The sequence below is a fragment of the Lepisma saccharinum genome, chromosome 2 (assembly GCF_977018435.1).
Source record: "Lepisma saccharinum chromosome 2, izLepSacc3.1, whole genome shotgun sequence".
In the NCBI taxonomy this organism is placed as follows: domain Eukaryota; kingdom Metazoa; phylum Arthropoda; class Insecta; order Zygentoma; family Lepismatidae; genus Lepisma; species Lepisma saccharinum.
Window position 1 is genome coordinate 53,845,838 of NC_139230.1, and position 17,115 is coordinate 53,862,952.

The 17,115-nt window shown below is 36.7% G+C and overlaps 1 protein-coding gene across 3 annotated transcripts in view; it reads left to right on the forward strand.

Annotated features, from left to right (window-relative positions):
• LOC145984035 (SRSF protein kinase 3-like) overlaps window positions 1–17,115 on the forward strand; it is a 143,529-nt gene that overhangs the window by 55,032 nt on the left and 71,382 nt on the right. The window lies entirely within an intron of this gene.

Sequence of the window (17,115 nt, forward strand, 5' to 3'; positions counted from 1 at the left end):
GCTCAGCTCTGTGTCTGTGTGAGGCAAGCACAGCTCTGTTAAATATAGGAATATTAAGTATAGATTTAAATTTCATTCTTCACAAACAAATCTCATCTAACAATTCCATTACAGTTCCATGCTCAGCTCTGTGTCTGTGTGGGATTTGTACAGCAACATTAGAGACAGAGTAGATGGGTATAAATATTATTTTATTCAATTCTTCACCTCCATATCCATAACAGCTTTGTGAAATTTATTCTTTACATCTAAAAATTCCCTTAACAGTTTCATGCTTAGCAAAGCTCTGTGTCTGTGTAGATAGGGATATTAATATTTTATTTCTTCATAACAGTTCCTGTGTCTGTGTGGGATTTGTACAGAGCACAGCTCTGAGATAGTGACTAACAGTTAGGGTATAATTAATTCTTCACATCTATTGAGTGTCTAGATGTTATTTCGTCCCTATGCCATGACAGTTTCAACTCTGTATTTGTATGGAATTTAAAACTTGTCTGAAAAGTGGCAATCAATGCCTATTGTTTCTATATAAACGTTTCAACGTATGTTGAACAGATTTTTTGCTATGCTCAATTATACAATTGGAAAGAATGAAATTTATTAACAGAGCTGTGCTTGCCTCACACAGACACAGAGCTGAGCATGGAACTGTTATGGAATTGTTAGATGAGATTTGTTTGTGAAGAATGAAATAATTTTTAAATTTATACTTAATATCCCTATCTGCTAGCTGAGCATGGAGCTGTTATGGAATTGTGAAGAATTGAACTAGTTAGAATTGAACAATATTTTTATCACCGACAGGAATAATTATTACAAGATCACAGAACATGTGGCAAATATTATTATAGTGATAGCCCAGTATGTATACAGAGAAGTGTTTGTAACAGCAGAGCTTGAAAGTTATCATATCTTATAGGGGGGTTTGTTCTGAATACAATTATATCCTATCAATTATGATCCCTGACACAGCCCCGCTGTGATTAAGGCTTTTGCTGAGATTCAGATCCCACCTCAAAACAATATGCATAGTCCCTTTCTTCTCAAGCCGGGAGGCACAGATCCTATTTCAAATCTACCTATACCGGGAACAGGCCTCAAATCTCACACAGACACAGGGGCCATGCTGAGATTTTTTTTTGGCAAAAAAACACAATTTCATGCCACACATTGGGAGATGTGAAGAATTGGACAAGCTTTAAATCCCACACAAATACAGAGTTGAAACTGTCATGGCATAGGGATGAAATAACATCTAGACACTCAATAGATAGGAGGAATTGTTATAGTTGTTAGATGTGAAGAATTAATTATACCCTAACTGTTAGTCCCTATCTCAGAGCTGTGCTCTGTACAAATCCCACACAGGAACTGTTATGAAACTACACAGACACAGAGCCTTGCTGAGCATGAAACTGTTATGGGAATTGTTAGATGTGAAGATCTATTATAAACACAGAGCTGTTATGGATATGGAGGTGAAGAATTGAATAATACCCATCTACTCTGTCTCTAATGTTGCTGTACAAATCCCACACAGATACAAGCTGAGCATGGAACTGCTATGGAATTGTTAGAAGAGATTTGTTTGTGAAGAATAAAATAATTTTTAAATTTATATAATATCCCTATCTGCTCTACATAGACACAGAGTTGAGCATAGAACTGTTATGGAATTACACAGAGATGTTATGGATATGGATGTGAAGAATTGAACTAACAGAGCTGTGTTGTTTTTGATGTTATTAGGCACAAATCCCCACACAGACAGAGCTGAGCATGGAACTGTTAGATGAGATTTATTTGTGAAGAATGAAATAATTTTTAATCCCTATCTCTAACAGAGCTGTGCTTGCCTCACACAGACACAGAGCTGAGCATGGAACTGTTATGGAACTGTTAGATGAGATTTGTTTGTGAGCTGAGCATGGAACTGTTATGGAATTACACAGAGATGTTATAGATATGGAGGCGAAGAATTGAATGAAATAATATTTATACCTAATAACAAAAATATTGAGTATCTTCATGGTAATCACCTATCCATAATAGTTCCAAAATTTGAATCCTGTTCTCAATAATTATATCACTGGTATCTTCACTCTAAGCTCAGCATTGTGCGGGGATTTGAAGCTTGTTCCCAATAATTATATCACCGCACAGTTTTGTTCATGGCATAGTTCTAAGTTAAGCAAGAATCTGTATATTTGAATCCTGTTCCAATAACAGCATCACTGCACAGCTCTGTCAGGTATAGGGATATTGAGTATAGATTTATGGAAAACACAGCTCTGTTACACTTGTTCCCAATAACAGCATCACTGCACAGCTCTGTCAGGTATTATTTCATGGCAATCACCTATCCATAATAGTTCTAAGCCCTGCAAAAATCTGTTTCTGTGTGGGATTTGAATCTTGTTCCCAATAACAGCATCACCGCACATCTGTCAGGTATAGAGATATTGAGTATAGATTTATAGATTCTGTATGCATCTAGATATTATATCTGTGTCTGTGTAATTGAATTTTGTACCTAATAACAGCAGAAATATTGAGTATCTTCCATGACAATCACCTATTAAGCTCAGCAAGAATCTGTATCTGTGTAGGATTTGAATCCTGTTCCTAATAACAGCATTATTGCACAGGGATCTAGATATAATTTCATGGCAATCACTCCTATCCATAAATCTGTGTAGGATTTGAATCCTGTTCCCAATAACAACATCACTGCACAGCTCTGTTAGGTTTAGGGACTAGATATTCATCATCACAACATGCAGCAGAGCTGTTCATAATTGATAAGATACTCAGAACAAACCTCTATACCAACAAATATTATAAACACATCACCTCTTGCTCAAATATATCATGCAGAAGCTGAGATAGACCCGCTTGTAGAATGGCTTCACTTTTATGAACTTCCAGACAGTTTGGATTCTGTTTCAAATTTCAGGAACCTGAATTGGGAGTTTTGTATGCAACCCAGTCAATATAATTTTTCCTACATTTGTAGACAATATATTGCACAGTCCCGAATTGTTGAAGCTCCAATTGCAGTATGTATGATATGGAATCGTGGAAAAATGATTACTCCATGCCATCGCTTGGAATTATGATTTTATGCAGTGCGTGCCTTGTGATATTAATTGTATTAGAATAGGTGTGACAGAATCCATGGAATTAACTTATAATCTGGTGGAGGTTCCATCTACAAAAAAAATATTTTGTGTAAAAACTCGAATTATTTAAGTCCATCTTGTATTGAATGAGCCAGAATTGATATTGTTTTTAAGCAGGTACATAATCAACTCATTAAAATATAAACCAGAATTTACATCCAATTTTCCTGCCTCATCAAGTATGGAAATTGTTGTGTCATCAACAGGCCCCCTGCTGTTTGTATAAATTCTATGATCATGGAAAAATTTGTAAAACCTAAATTTTTCTAAACTTGAAGTACTTTTTGTAAAAAAAGCAACATATTTTCCCCAATAACAATGCAACAGGTATGCATCAATTCTATGCCAGTATGTATTGGATTCAAAATCATCATATTCAGAACCCAATTCTATGCTCACATACCCAAACCCAACATCACTGTTAAGTACCCATCTTGCCTCTGTTTCATTTTGCACTTTAAAAAAATCATATTCTGATAGATTTTCAAATTTTTCCCTAAAACAATCCAACAGATGGTCTGATTTTATATATCTTGCAATGTTTCTTCTTTCAAAATATGTTTGCATGTTCAGGTATCTATATTTCCTGGAAGATATTATTCTGATTGTTTTTTAACATTGAAACATTTGGTAAATATTTATCTTCCTGATAGAGTGGAGGTGCAGTTGGAATCAAATCTTTCTTATATTCCATGTTGGGGTGTATATAGAATATTTACCTGCTCTGTGAAGGCACTTCTAGTTGGTAGGTAAAATCGTGGCTCGGTTTGAATTCAATAATTTAATAACAATAATAATTTGTTGCACAGCATAATGCAATATAAATAAACCAGAAATAGGCCACAACTTGGCCACAAGTGGACCGGAAGTAGTCAAACCGGAAGTGGACCGGAAGTAAACCGGAAGTGGACCGGAAGTAAATATGTATGGGTGTGGGTGTATATGTGGGTGATATGCAAGTTGAGGCTGGGGTCCAATTAAACTTAAACCGGAAGTAAATATGTGTGTGTGTGTGTGTCTTGGCCTAGTTTTAAGTGTGGCCATCAAGAGGGGCATATTTTTGACAAGTTTATGGACAACAATCTCACAGAAGTGCCTTTTGTAAGTATAGGCAAAACAATCTGAGGGGGCTCTTCCTTTCCGAGAAATTCCTGAGGGCATTTTTACAAAAATCTTGGATTGAGGGGGTTCCACACTTGAGCAAAAAGCTCATATGCCCATGTTGAGCTTGTTTTAAGTGTAAGCAAATCTGCTGGAGGGGGGCTCTTCCTTTCTACACTTGTAAGTGGTGCTTGTTATAGCATAAATCCCACTACTTACGTGGAACCAGACAGAACACACTAAGCACTGCACCCAGTGTTGACCCTGCTTGTACACAACGTTGCATACACGGCACACATCTTTTGCGGTGCGTTTAACATGCTTTCCCAGTCTTGTTGTTTGATTAGCTGCAGTCAGTTTTTCTCTTTGAGGCGAGCGATGAAAGAAGGATTGATCCGTTAATAAGTCCGATTCCCCCGTTTTTCGTTTCCTGCTCGAGGTCCCAGAAGTTGATGGCAAGAGGTTGAGTTCTTGAAATCTTCCTTGGGATGAGGCATCGTCTGTCGCTAAAGGTTCTGGTGATTGCTGATCTTGAACACTCACTTCATGGACAGTTCCAGGAATAAATGCGTGCTCAGGCAGGCGTTGTGGATTAAATGGATGAATTCCACACGCATGAAACCCATTTACTGCATTCCCCACTGTGGCCGCACGATTCCAAGCCTCTGCAAAAGTGCCACCAAAGGCCACTTTATTGATACCTTTCCCCGGATTTCTTCGCACGTAAACTCTACAGCCGTCGTTGTAAAATGTTTTAAGTGGCCCAAAGAACGAAACGTCGAGCGGCTGAAGTTTGTATGTGCTGTGTGAAGGTAAACACAGAAGGTATACCTCCACTGCATTTGAAAGCGTAGTGTGCTGGCCAAATTTCGGAATTTGCACGTTGCTACTCACCCGTCTCTGTAAAGTGATACGCGGAACAGACAATGTTCTTTCGGCTGTAGCTAGAGGCATGCCATCTTGTACTGCATTAACAGCCCTCTGCATATTGTCATCTGTCCAGGAACAGCGGTCTGTGGATCGTTCACGATGTCGCACTATCCTGTAACAAGGACACATTATTTTAGAAAGGCATACATCTGAAGGGTAAAACATGTATTACATACAATTCACACATGTCCTTTCGACTTTGAGTTAAATGTAGATTAGTTGCTGAATTACATAATACCTTATAGTATTTAAATGATATGCACTTTATGCATGTCCGTTTGCCCCAACACAAGCCTGTCCGTTCGCCCCGCCTGTAGCCTTGGGCTTTACATTTTCGAAAAAGCCCACCAGATGGCAGCAGCATGTTGCCAGAGGCTGTGTATGTCGAGGAGGCAATGACATATCGACACTACAAAGCGCAACTTTGGCGGGACCATCATAATCCAAGCAATCCTTATGTTCCGCACACAGATTTTTACTGTTTAGGTTTTTGCTAGTACAAATATCCTTACCTGGTCAGGTTTTACGGCTGGATTGGCGTTCTTCTTCAAGATTTCAACCGATGTTCAACACACCTTCTCGCCAAGGTTCTGCTTCAAATCACAACGCCAACCGATGCACTGTTGCAAACTTCAAAGCCAAATTATTCGTATTTTTCTTAGGGACTGTCCGTTTGCCCCGGTGTCCGTTTGCCCCGTCCTTACCCTACATGTATACGGCGGATAAAAGGTGCGGGCGTGCCAGAGGGTGCTCTCTCAAATTGTTAATACAGATAAGTTCGTGGTTTCTACTCTTCGCCCGTCCCAACTTATTCCTTCACTGCGAAATGTTTTAATAAAAATTCAGTTGATCAAGAGCATTCTACCTTCGTGGCAGTCAAGTATGGTTGTTTCTGATAAGACTACAGGAATTTCTCTCAACCTTCTTAAGTAAAAATATCCCTTACAGTTTCATCAAATGCCTGGCCTACTAATAACTAGGGCAAGGCATTTGATGATTTTGCATCTTTCTTTTAAAAAGGTTGAAAATTGCTCGAATATATAAAAATGTGTGTCAATAAATAAAATTGGTTAAATAGAGCCAATTTGTTTGGGCATTGTTTTTCTTTTTTCGTCATTTTCGAGGGATAGGTATTTTTCGACATTTTGAGGTGATTTTAGCATTTTTTTTTGGTTATATTTTGAGATTTTATTTATTATTGAATATTTCTGCTTGTTAATATTTGTCCACATAATCAAACATCATTTCCAGAGTACAATATAGACCTATAGCAATAGCTCCTACCCTTACTTTTCAGGTTTTTTCAAGTGACATTTTTTTCTCTTACTGACCGAATTGAACCCAGGAGACATTACTTGCTTTCATTATGTTCCGATTGTTTCATGTACACTCTTGTCTCCGGAATTTGTAGAGCACATAACACTAGAGAAGGAAAATAGCGGAGTCAGTGGAGCAGAGCAGCGCATGCTTCTGCGTTTTCCCTTCATTGGTCAAACCCCGCAGAGGACTTATTTTCGTTTGCTTGCTCCGGAGATTCCCGGGACAGTGTGTAGAAGAAAATAGACAATAGTTTTTATTTGAGAATCCTCGCCATTCTTTATTTTCATTTTAATTCAGACATACTGTAAAGAGCAGGGGTCCCAGTGGAGGCATATAGTGGTTTCGATCCCACTTTAAACTGTAGGCCCAGTCCCGATTAGCCTTAATGTTCATAAAGTGGACTTAAAACACCAAATCAATCAATCAGTTATTGTAAAGAGCCACGGTGGTCTAGTCGGTTGTGCGTCTGACTGTCATGCAGGAGACCCGGGTTCTATTCCCGGGGTGGGTGATCTAAGGTCAGCCTTGTCCTCTCATAAAGCTGCTCTGGGGCTCACCCAGCCTTAAACCAACTGAAACACCACGTAATCTCTATTGGAGGGAAGTCTTACAGTGATAAGTAGATTCTGCTATCTCATCGCAATTCATGACAACACATAATGTAGGCAACTACCCTCTGTCCACGGGTACCCACCTTCCCCCTATACATACAATCTTTCTTCTGTAAATGATGATACACACACATTATATGTATATTATTTTCACTGCTTGTCCAAACTGGTGTTCTATAAAGCACTGAGAAGTCTCCTGAGCTCATACATGTTACAGTTCATACTACTTTTGAAGGTTTTGCGAATTTTTGATGTGAAACAATTCCAAGCACATCAAAGCAGTGTTACCAGTGCAATCACAAACTGGAGTGTGCAGGTTTTGGCCAACAGTAGACTTATAGAAATGACTGTTATATTTTTTATAATTAGTTTGTAGATATTTCTTCCAGTAAATTACGTATATAGTTCATTTACAATTGCGAATATCATCTGAACTGGAAAGTTCAGAACTCCATGAAGTTTCTTTAAAATGACAAACACACAACAGTTTCTCATATTTTCTATTTTGGTTATTTTACAATGCTTTTCAACCTATTTGGTTAATCACGACAATGAGGATTAATTATGAACTGATGTTTAATTGGACAAACACAATGGCATGTATGTGACTGACCAGAACTCGAACCTGGGCCCTCTAGCTAGGTATCATTACCCTGACCACTCTGCCTCGGAAACCGGTAGTTCCTCATACTATAATTGAATAATTTAGACATTGAAATAAAATGCAACAAACAACTTATCGATTTCCGAATTTTTCCAAAATCCGCGAATTTTCCGAAATTCAGAAAGCTTTCATTTTACAGAAATTTGTGATCAAAAAAATATGTTGCCCTTGTTCCTATATGCACACTTGTAGGCATCACTCCCAACCAATGCAGAACATTTTGCAATGTAGCAGGTGTGATAGCATTTCAAGCAGCAACTATATATTCTCGCAGATGACCAATATCACGGATTTTCATTGCATATACCATTGCCTTTACATGTCCCCACAGGTAAAATTCCAATGACATTAGGTCCGTGGAATGTGAGGTTCTGGAACGTCCTGATCATCGCCTGACGTTGACAGATCCTGTCTCCCAGAACTTTTGGAGTAATTGTGCAACTGTCACATGCAACACTAGATCTCATTGGGGATATCGTTGATTAAAATAATTTGCAACAGCATGTGAACTTCTCTACCCAGACAGCAGTATGATCTCAGTGCATTCCTCATGCGTTAGGAGCATTCTGCCACTGTTTTCTCATACCTGGAAAATGAGACCTTTGTTACAATCATGCAGTCATAGCCTTTTCCTGATTAAAGATAGGTTGAAAAAAATCTTCACCATTGCATTTCTCATGAAATCCTAGCCCCATTTCATACATCACATCAGCCCCTTCCCATTTAAAAATTTTGAGTTGAATTCAATATGGCGTACGTCTGCTTGGAACACACCAATATGGTTCCCCCCTAGGCCTAACCTGTTTCTATCATGACCAATTGTGCCCAGCCTAACGCCTTTACAGGGGCTTTTGAATCACCTTTAGTTTGGCTCCTTGGTTTTATTTTTCAGCTCTTTACTTTCATTCTCCCTTTCTCTCTCTCTCTCTCTCTCTCTCTCTCTCTCTCTCTCTCTCTCTCTTTCTCTTTCTCTCACACACTCAAAAAGGAAAGTGATACAAATAAATACATCTTTTAAGCTTGAGGTACTTCATTGTAAGTATATTTAGAATTAGCAATGTTAACTGTGGACCTAATCCACCATCTATATTCTTATGCATGAGTGTGTGCCAAAGGTGAAGTGACTGTATATGTAACAAGTCCCCTTCGCCTTTACAAGTTTTAATTTCACTTTTGCTTGAAGAACATGTGTCGACTGCCACTATGCCCTCCAGTATACAAAATTTACGTTGTTATCTTGCCTTTTGTGTGAGGTAGCTCTCTGAAATACTATCACCAAAGTGCCCTTGATTTTTAACACTTACCCTTTCCCTTTTTTCTCTGCCATCTTTTTTTGTTCTTTTACTCAGAAGGCTTGATGATATAGTGTAGTATTGTCTGTAACAAAAAAGTTCCACTAGTTTAACATATTGGCTCAACAGCATGATTCACTGTCATTTTTTTATGGAAATTTCTGCTCACCTTAGTCTGTATTGAATGACACAGTTTCATGATAAAATCCACCTCTGTGAAGGTGTAGTTCCTGGCTTTGTTTTATTTGTACAATCAGTTTTGTACTATTCAGAAATCAGTCTATTTCTTGTGCAATTGTCAATGTGTATACTGCAGTGTGCAACGTATAATCCAATGGCACAGAAACATTTTGATTTGAGAAACTTATAGCCAGCCCTTCCTGTGCCATTGTGAGTAATTCATCATCCTCACCTTTCATTGGCATTATCTACAAAATTCCGAGCATTTCAAATGGTTTACTTGTAATGCAGTATCTTTGTTACAACTACAGGGTGTCCAGAAAGTCATGCAACTGAGACTACATAACTTTTGTACAAGAAGCGATAGACATGAAACTTACACTGGGTATTAACTTTTTTCTATGTGGATATTTTTAAACATTAAACAAGACAATCGTGCTCTTCATGAATGTTCAGTATGGAGAAAAATTTACTAAGGTGTAAAAAAGTTTTTGTATCAAGTGAAAACAAACATGGATAGAAGACAGGTGTGCAGTCGCTTTCAAAAATTTTCGATGTATATCCATGGTCTCTGTGGGTATTTATTGAACTTACAAAAGAACGATAATTTCTATACATTTAATGTGTTGCAGACGATTTATGGGGTTAATTATGGCATATTCATAAAAACTGTTGTTTTTTTTCAACATTGCAAGGTGTTCTGGCAACATGTCAGGTGCCTGACATCTGGATTCATTACTTCAAATGTATCATACAAGAATATAACCTACCTACCTTATTGTATGATAAATTTCAAATATCTGCTTTTGAAACTGTTGTCTGGAAGACCCATAGGATACTGTAACAAAACTTGAGCTTAAATTGACAACTTTGAGGATACAATATTTTCCACATTTCTCCATTATAGATTTTGCCCTTATTAATACACATACATTAAAGTATCACTGTTGTAATTGTGATCCATTTTCAAAATGGATCTCATGCTGAAAAACTAGAATGAAACTGACCCCATCATTTTTAAAATTTTGTGTTTAACCTTAGAGAGAATTCTGGGGGGCTCAGAATTTTATAAAATTGTATAAAGACAATGTATTTCCAAAGAAATGCAAATTTTCATAGAATTCTAACCACTGCGTGAGCAGCAACAAGGTATTGAAATAATGAATGCATGATTCCAATTGTGTGTTGAATGTGTGTTTTGGCAAACTTTACACCCTGTACCTTCTAAACCAAATATACAAGAATATTATAAATTTGCATTTTTGTAACTACCACATGAGGAACCAATGTAGGAAATCTGAGATGGTGGGCTTAAATGCCTGTTTGTGTGCTTCTGTTTATACATGTTTGTTTTATGTTTAAGCTAATATCACTGAATAATGTCGGAGGATAATAAACCTGTGTATTTTGAAAAATACTAGTGAGATCTGTAATACTTTTGCGAAGCTTGATTCCTCAATGACAGGTATTTTTCATTTACTTCTCCAGAATGCAGATGCATGGCACAAATAAGATGTTAATGTTACTAATGTTAATGTAAAATAACAGCTGCGTGTATCTCTGCCTCACTCCAACCCTACCTCTGTGGATGATTTATATTCTGATTTTATGCTATACTAGCTGTGCACTACATAGATTGTGGATTTATATTTAACAGCTGCAGAAATTTAGATTGTTTTCAATATTGGATTTCCGTGGGAAACAAGGAGAGAGAGAGAGAGAGAGAGAGAGAGAGAGAGAGAGAGAGAGAGAGAGAGAGAGAGGCGCACAGAAAATGATAAAATCTGCTTTTTGAAATAGCGTTTTTGTATCTGTGAAGTGAACCTTTTCACCATTACTTTGCCCATAAATGTACCCTAATTTTGTAACATTGTATTTCCTCATTCAGGTTTCTTTTAAGTACTTTTTTTTTAAAAAAAATGAGTGCTAGTCACTCTTCTTAGTGTTAAAGATTGTATTTTGTATATTGTTGTAAAACTTGATGTGAAAGGTATATTTCTTTGCTCTTGAATAATTATAATGTTTTTATTTAACTTGGTTAATACCTGCAATGAGACTAAATCTGCTCAACTGCTGAAACAAGACACTAAACCATGGAGACAAACTTGAAGTGTATGATGGTGTAAAACATGACATTACTAGGATTATGTAAGGGGGTGATAACCTTAAATAGGAATATATATATTTTTTAGCTGGTTAGGCTTACATTTTATGATCTTTTTCTGAGTTCGAATATTTGTTTTAGAAAAGTTAGACTAAAAATGAACTTGCCACCAGGGCCCTGGCAGGGCATATTCACTTTAACAATACAATTCAGTAATATTAGTTAACCCATCACATAAGTTACTGGCTCTGCCAATAATAATAATAATAATAATAATAATAATAAACTTTCTGTAATTCTCCGCATAACTTGTAGCATCATGGTTCTGGTTCTCCACATAACTCGTAGCATCACTGTTCTACCTGAAAGCTTTCTCTCCTTTCAGCATGTTTTTTCTAGTTAATAGAAATTAGAGTGGATTGCATGTTGTAGATTCTTTTACACATACTTGTTTAGTAGCACTTGTCAAGACATAAACATTATAGTTATTTTTTTAAAAAAAATTTCACTACCGTAATTAGTATGTTCCCTATTAAGATATGCTTGTCATATATGAAATATTTTGAATTTTGTCCATTTTTTCCTGAGAGCAATAAAGAGTTTAAAATTTTACAAAAGACAAATCTGAAAATAAAATTAACAGGCCAGATTTTGTCTTGTGCTACAGATACACCTTTCCTGTACATATGTACAGGAACTTTGGAAATGAGTGTTATGTTCAGAAACTAATATTTAGCCTGAACTGACCTCTTTAAATATTGAGTTTTTTCCCATTCTATTTCAGTACATTAACATAAAAAACATTCAGTTGTATCATAGACAGTTTTGAATTACTTCACCACTAGTGATTAGAAGAAATAAATTAAAAGCATCCTCATATTTTTAGAACATTGTGTGAATGTGAGTTCTCTGTATGCATTTCTCTTTATTTTTATTTTTTTCACATTTGCTTACTCATTCATTTTCCTCTCTGCATGCATCATGACTTTCACAGTGATTCAAGAATTATCACACTGTGTAGATATTTTGATGTAACTTAAAAATTACCTGCTTCTAAGTTTGTAGAGCTATTTTTGTCTGTGCTAGCATGCATTTCATCATCCATTCTATCTTTGTTATAAAGGTAGTGGTAGAAATGCACATTATAAAGTAACTAAACAAAGAGAAATCTAATTTATAAGTGTGAAGGTGAGAGGGGATATATAATTTGAAGATAAGAATGAAGTTGAACTTACATTGAGAATATAAAGTATTCACGCACCCCACATTTTCCATTTAAAGCAGTTTCCTCACACCTGTTTTGACCACAGTGTCAAATAACACTTGTATGAAATGTTTAATGAAAATACATACAGGAGAAAATAATAATTTATTTGCACAGAAATGAGGCACAAAAAGTATTTGTACATCCAGTTTAATACCATGTTAAATATTATTTATCTCCATAATATGCAGAAATTCCATTTTGGTTTCCTTCTTTGATCTAATAATTCTCAGCTGGTTTTAAGTTGGTTGCAAGCTGAGCTTTGAGCAGTGAAATGTCAAATGGGAGCTAAGTTAATTAAACTGGGCTGTCTGCAACAAAGACTGCTTATAGTCTTCATAGACAGTAGGAATTGCCATGTAGGAAGGTCTAGTTTAAAAAGAACAATCTAGGGCCGATTGTTTTGAGGCAACAAATACTGAAAAAGGAATACCATTTTCATGACACATTTGACTGAGAGGAACAAGCATTACTCAATGCTCCAGGGTAGAAGAAGTCTGTAACCTGTGTTCTGGCAATAGAGAAACAACTTAAGACAAAAGTAATAAAATTAACCAAAGTACAATAAGAAACTTCTACAGAATAGCATCCAACATGGCTCCCATATTATTGTGTTATTAAAATGAATCACAGGAAGAAGATGCACATATTTGTTTGAAAATATGAAACTAGCCCTTTTTTGACTTCCAGAAATGAGTAATTGTTATTGTTGAGATGAGAGATAAGATCTTGAAATAAGATGAGTCTTATTTTGCATCAGGGGTTTAAGGGGCCACCTTTTTAGAAGGCACCCAAATATCAACCTCACTTCCATATAATACACCCTGGTAACTGCTTCTTGCAGGCCAAGTATGCTCTGGCACCTGGACCTACGGCCAGTGCAAATCATCTGTAGAGCTATTTTGTCCTGTGTTTTGTCCATATATGTGCTAAGTGCCCCTTTACAGCCTCAGCTTTTAACTAGGTAAGGGATATTTTTGTCCTCCGAGGTAGATATTGATTTTAGCTGTGGTAAGGGGCTGAACCCCATATAATATGATAGCCTAAGTGCTGACGCACCCACAATTTTAATTTCAATCAATCAATATTTGGCACCGTTAATTGAGTCTTAATAAAGCATGTATTCTTATAATCAACTAATGTGTCTGATCGTATCAAGTTAAGTAATAACACAGATATTTAACATCATTACTACAAGCAAGTAAAGGGTGTACAAATACTTCTTGCACCTTATTTAAGCTCCATTTTTGTAAGGTGTACAAGTTTCTCACATGTGTAGTTTTTAGAAGTGCAAATAATTGACAACACCATTATATGTGCAATCTATTGGATGTTATAGTGTTCATTATCAGAGTGATCAAAATTGATCTAAGGAAACTACTTTAAATAAAATAAATCTGTGTGTACAAATACTTTTTATACCCAGTGTATGTGTCAAATGTTCCAGAAAAGAGAGAGAAGCAACACTGAAAAATTCTGGTCCCTAGTAATACAAGAACTAGGTAGTTAGGACTCTCCACCCTCAGACTCTATTTTACAGGATAGTGTAATTATTTTGCACAAATAGCTATGATTTGCAGTTAATCAATTAAGGCAGAAGTAACTCAAGTCATGTAACTTTCCATGCTAGTTATCAAAGATTTTGCAGGTTTGAATCTAACTATTATTTAGGGCCAGAAAAATCACAGTTTCAGACTTCTGTCTATAGATGCCCAGCAGTTAGGTATAAGAAAGCCATTTAGTCTGCAGATAAGAGTTTACCAAACTTCTGAAAATGTTAATGAATTGGAGATATACATTCAACTACATGTAGAAATGATTAAAAATATGTATTGATCTGCTAGTAATACTTGTAAGTAATCATCAGATATACAGTTAGAAGTGGGTTGTATGTACACTTACTTACTTAATCTGTCCCCTTCTACATTGCGGTGTAGAAGTTTTCCAGAAGGATCGACTAGATCTTGCACTTCTTTCCAGTCTCTGCTCCTTACTTCCACAGCTCTCTTTACATCATCTTCCCACACTTTTCTAGGTCTTCCTCTTGATCTTGTCCCCTGCATTCCACATCGTATATCCCTTTGGCTATGGGCTTTCCAGCCATTCTCTTCACGTGACCAAACCATCTTATTTGGTTTTGTTCCACTTTCTCTAGTAATGAGAAACTCTCAAACAATTTCTTATGATTTGATTTCTCACTCGATATCTTCTTGTTTTTCCTTCTGTTTTATGCAAGAATCTCATTTCCATTGTCTGTAGTTTACTGTGGTGTTTCGATGTCATTGTCCAGCTGTGCAGAATTGTGGGTTTGTATATATACTCTGTCCCGGGAATCTGGAGTGAGTGAATGAAGCAAGTCTTTGCACAAGTAGTGACTCAAAATGGTTCGACCAATGAAAAAGTGCAAGGAAAGGGGATTGCGTGGATGGGAAAAGGAACTGCAGTCCTATCCTTTGCAGCAGCATGTACTGCTTCGCTTCACCCACTTATTTTCATCCTTTTACGTGTATCCTTGCTCCCGAGATTCCCAGTATACACTGCTTGTTTTGTTGATTGTGTTATTTCATTTTTATTGAGAAACTTTCTCTTCAAGGCATTAAATAAACATCCTGCTGCTTGGATTCTGCTGTTAATTTCATTGTCTATTTTACCATCTTGCTGTAGTGTTGCTCCTAGATATTTGAAGCTATTAATCTGTTCTAATTCTATCTCCTCTCTTGCTATTGCTATGGTCTTTGTTTTATTGTTATTTATCCTCATCACATATCTCAGGAGTTTCTTATTCCAGATTTCCATGTTATGTTGTAAATGCAATTATACCATGAGATTATATATTTGAGCATTGTGAGATCGAAGAATATAATGTTTGATTGATCAGGTGCAAAGCTCTTTTGCTTGCAGCTGTACAATCAGCCACAATGAAGGTCCAAGTAAGGAAAAGATTATTTCTACCACTGTTTAAGACTTCATCAAGATGTGACTTTAGTGTATTGTGCAGTATGTAACTGTACTACTACAGAGCATTCCCTGACATTCGCTACGAGACTCGGCGGCAAGTGGCCCGGCATCAGCACTCGTATTTCCTGGTGAATGGGGTCCACATCAGTCGCATGCTACAGTCTGTTTTTTTTGCTCTCTTTCCCTTTCTGTTGACGTTGCAGACTGACGTCAGTATAATCCTCCCATGAAGTTGTGTTGTGTCCATGTGTTGATGATTGTGGCTTATTATGGCACCACAAAAGTTTACATTACAACAAAGGATTTATCTTGTGTGTTACTTCGGAAAGAGGAATTGTGGAGAAGTGCGACGACGTTTTGCAACAAAATTTCCTGGCGTTCCCGTTTCACATAGGACCACTATATTAAACCTCGTAAAAAAGTTTAGAGTAACAGGGTCAGTTCTGAATAAAAGTGGAAAGAAAAATGGGGAAATCTAAAAAGTAAAGTATACAAAGACAATCCGCACACCATCCATGAGTTAAGAGAGTATTGTATGAGAAATCGGGAGATTTACAGTAGACGAACATGCACGTGTAAATGCCAATTTCCTTCGGAGATGGCAGGAATGTGTTACGGCAGAGGGACATCATTTTCAACACCTTCTGTAGTCAAGGTTAGTACACAATATGAAAACTGTAATTTTAATAGCTGACTCTAGCGACTGTCGTGGACCCCGTTCACCGGGAAAGACAATCGCTGATGCCGGGCTGCTTGCCGCTGGGTCTCGTAGCGAATGTCAGGGAATGCTCTGTATATTGTACAGTATCAGTAACTTTCTAACAAAGAGGTGGAAGTGCCCGAAGCACTTTTCTCTCTTTTGTGTTCTTATATGCACTGTATGATATCCAGTAGAGGCAGAAATCACATTAAAGTGTTCAAGAACTATTTTGGTACAAATTTAGAATTTTCTACATTGTGGTGATTGTGCCTGTTTATCAGACAAGTGATAAATTGAGCAGTATCAGGTTAAGCATGACTTAATTCCATTTCATCTTTGGAAATTCAAAATTGCTTCCCAAAATTACAGCAGTTTTGTTTTTCAAGCTAGAAAATATTGTAGATCATGTTATCAATTAGTGTAGTTGTAATATTACCCTTTTTTTCATTGTTGCTCACCCTACTTAATATTGAAACAGATAGATCTTTTCCCAATGTGGCAACTGTTGCATATTTTGAAGTCAGAACTTTTGAGCAAGGATTCTACCATCAGTTTTATGAAAGTATCAAATTATTGTTGTTTTATCTATTCTATTGTGTAAATGTTCTGTAAGAATTTTGTGTGGGTTCAATAAATAGTACACTTGAGTCCAATTCAAACATTGTGAACATCATACTTCACCATATCATCACTATTTGAGAGCTACACAAATCTTTAAAATATCATAACAGTTGCAAAATTTTGTCAGTGTACGTACTACTCAATACATTTCTGAGCATAGGGTTTCACAAAATAAACTTTCCTCTTGT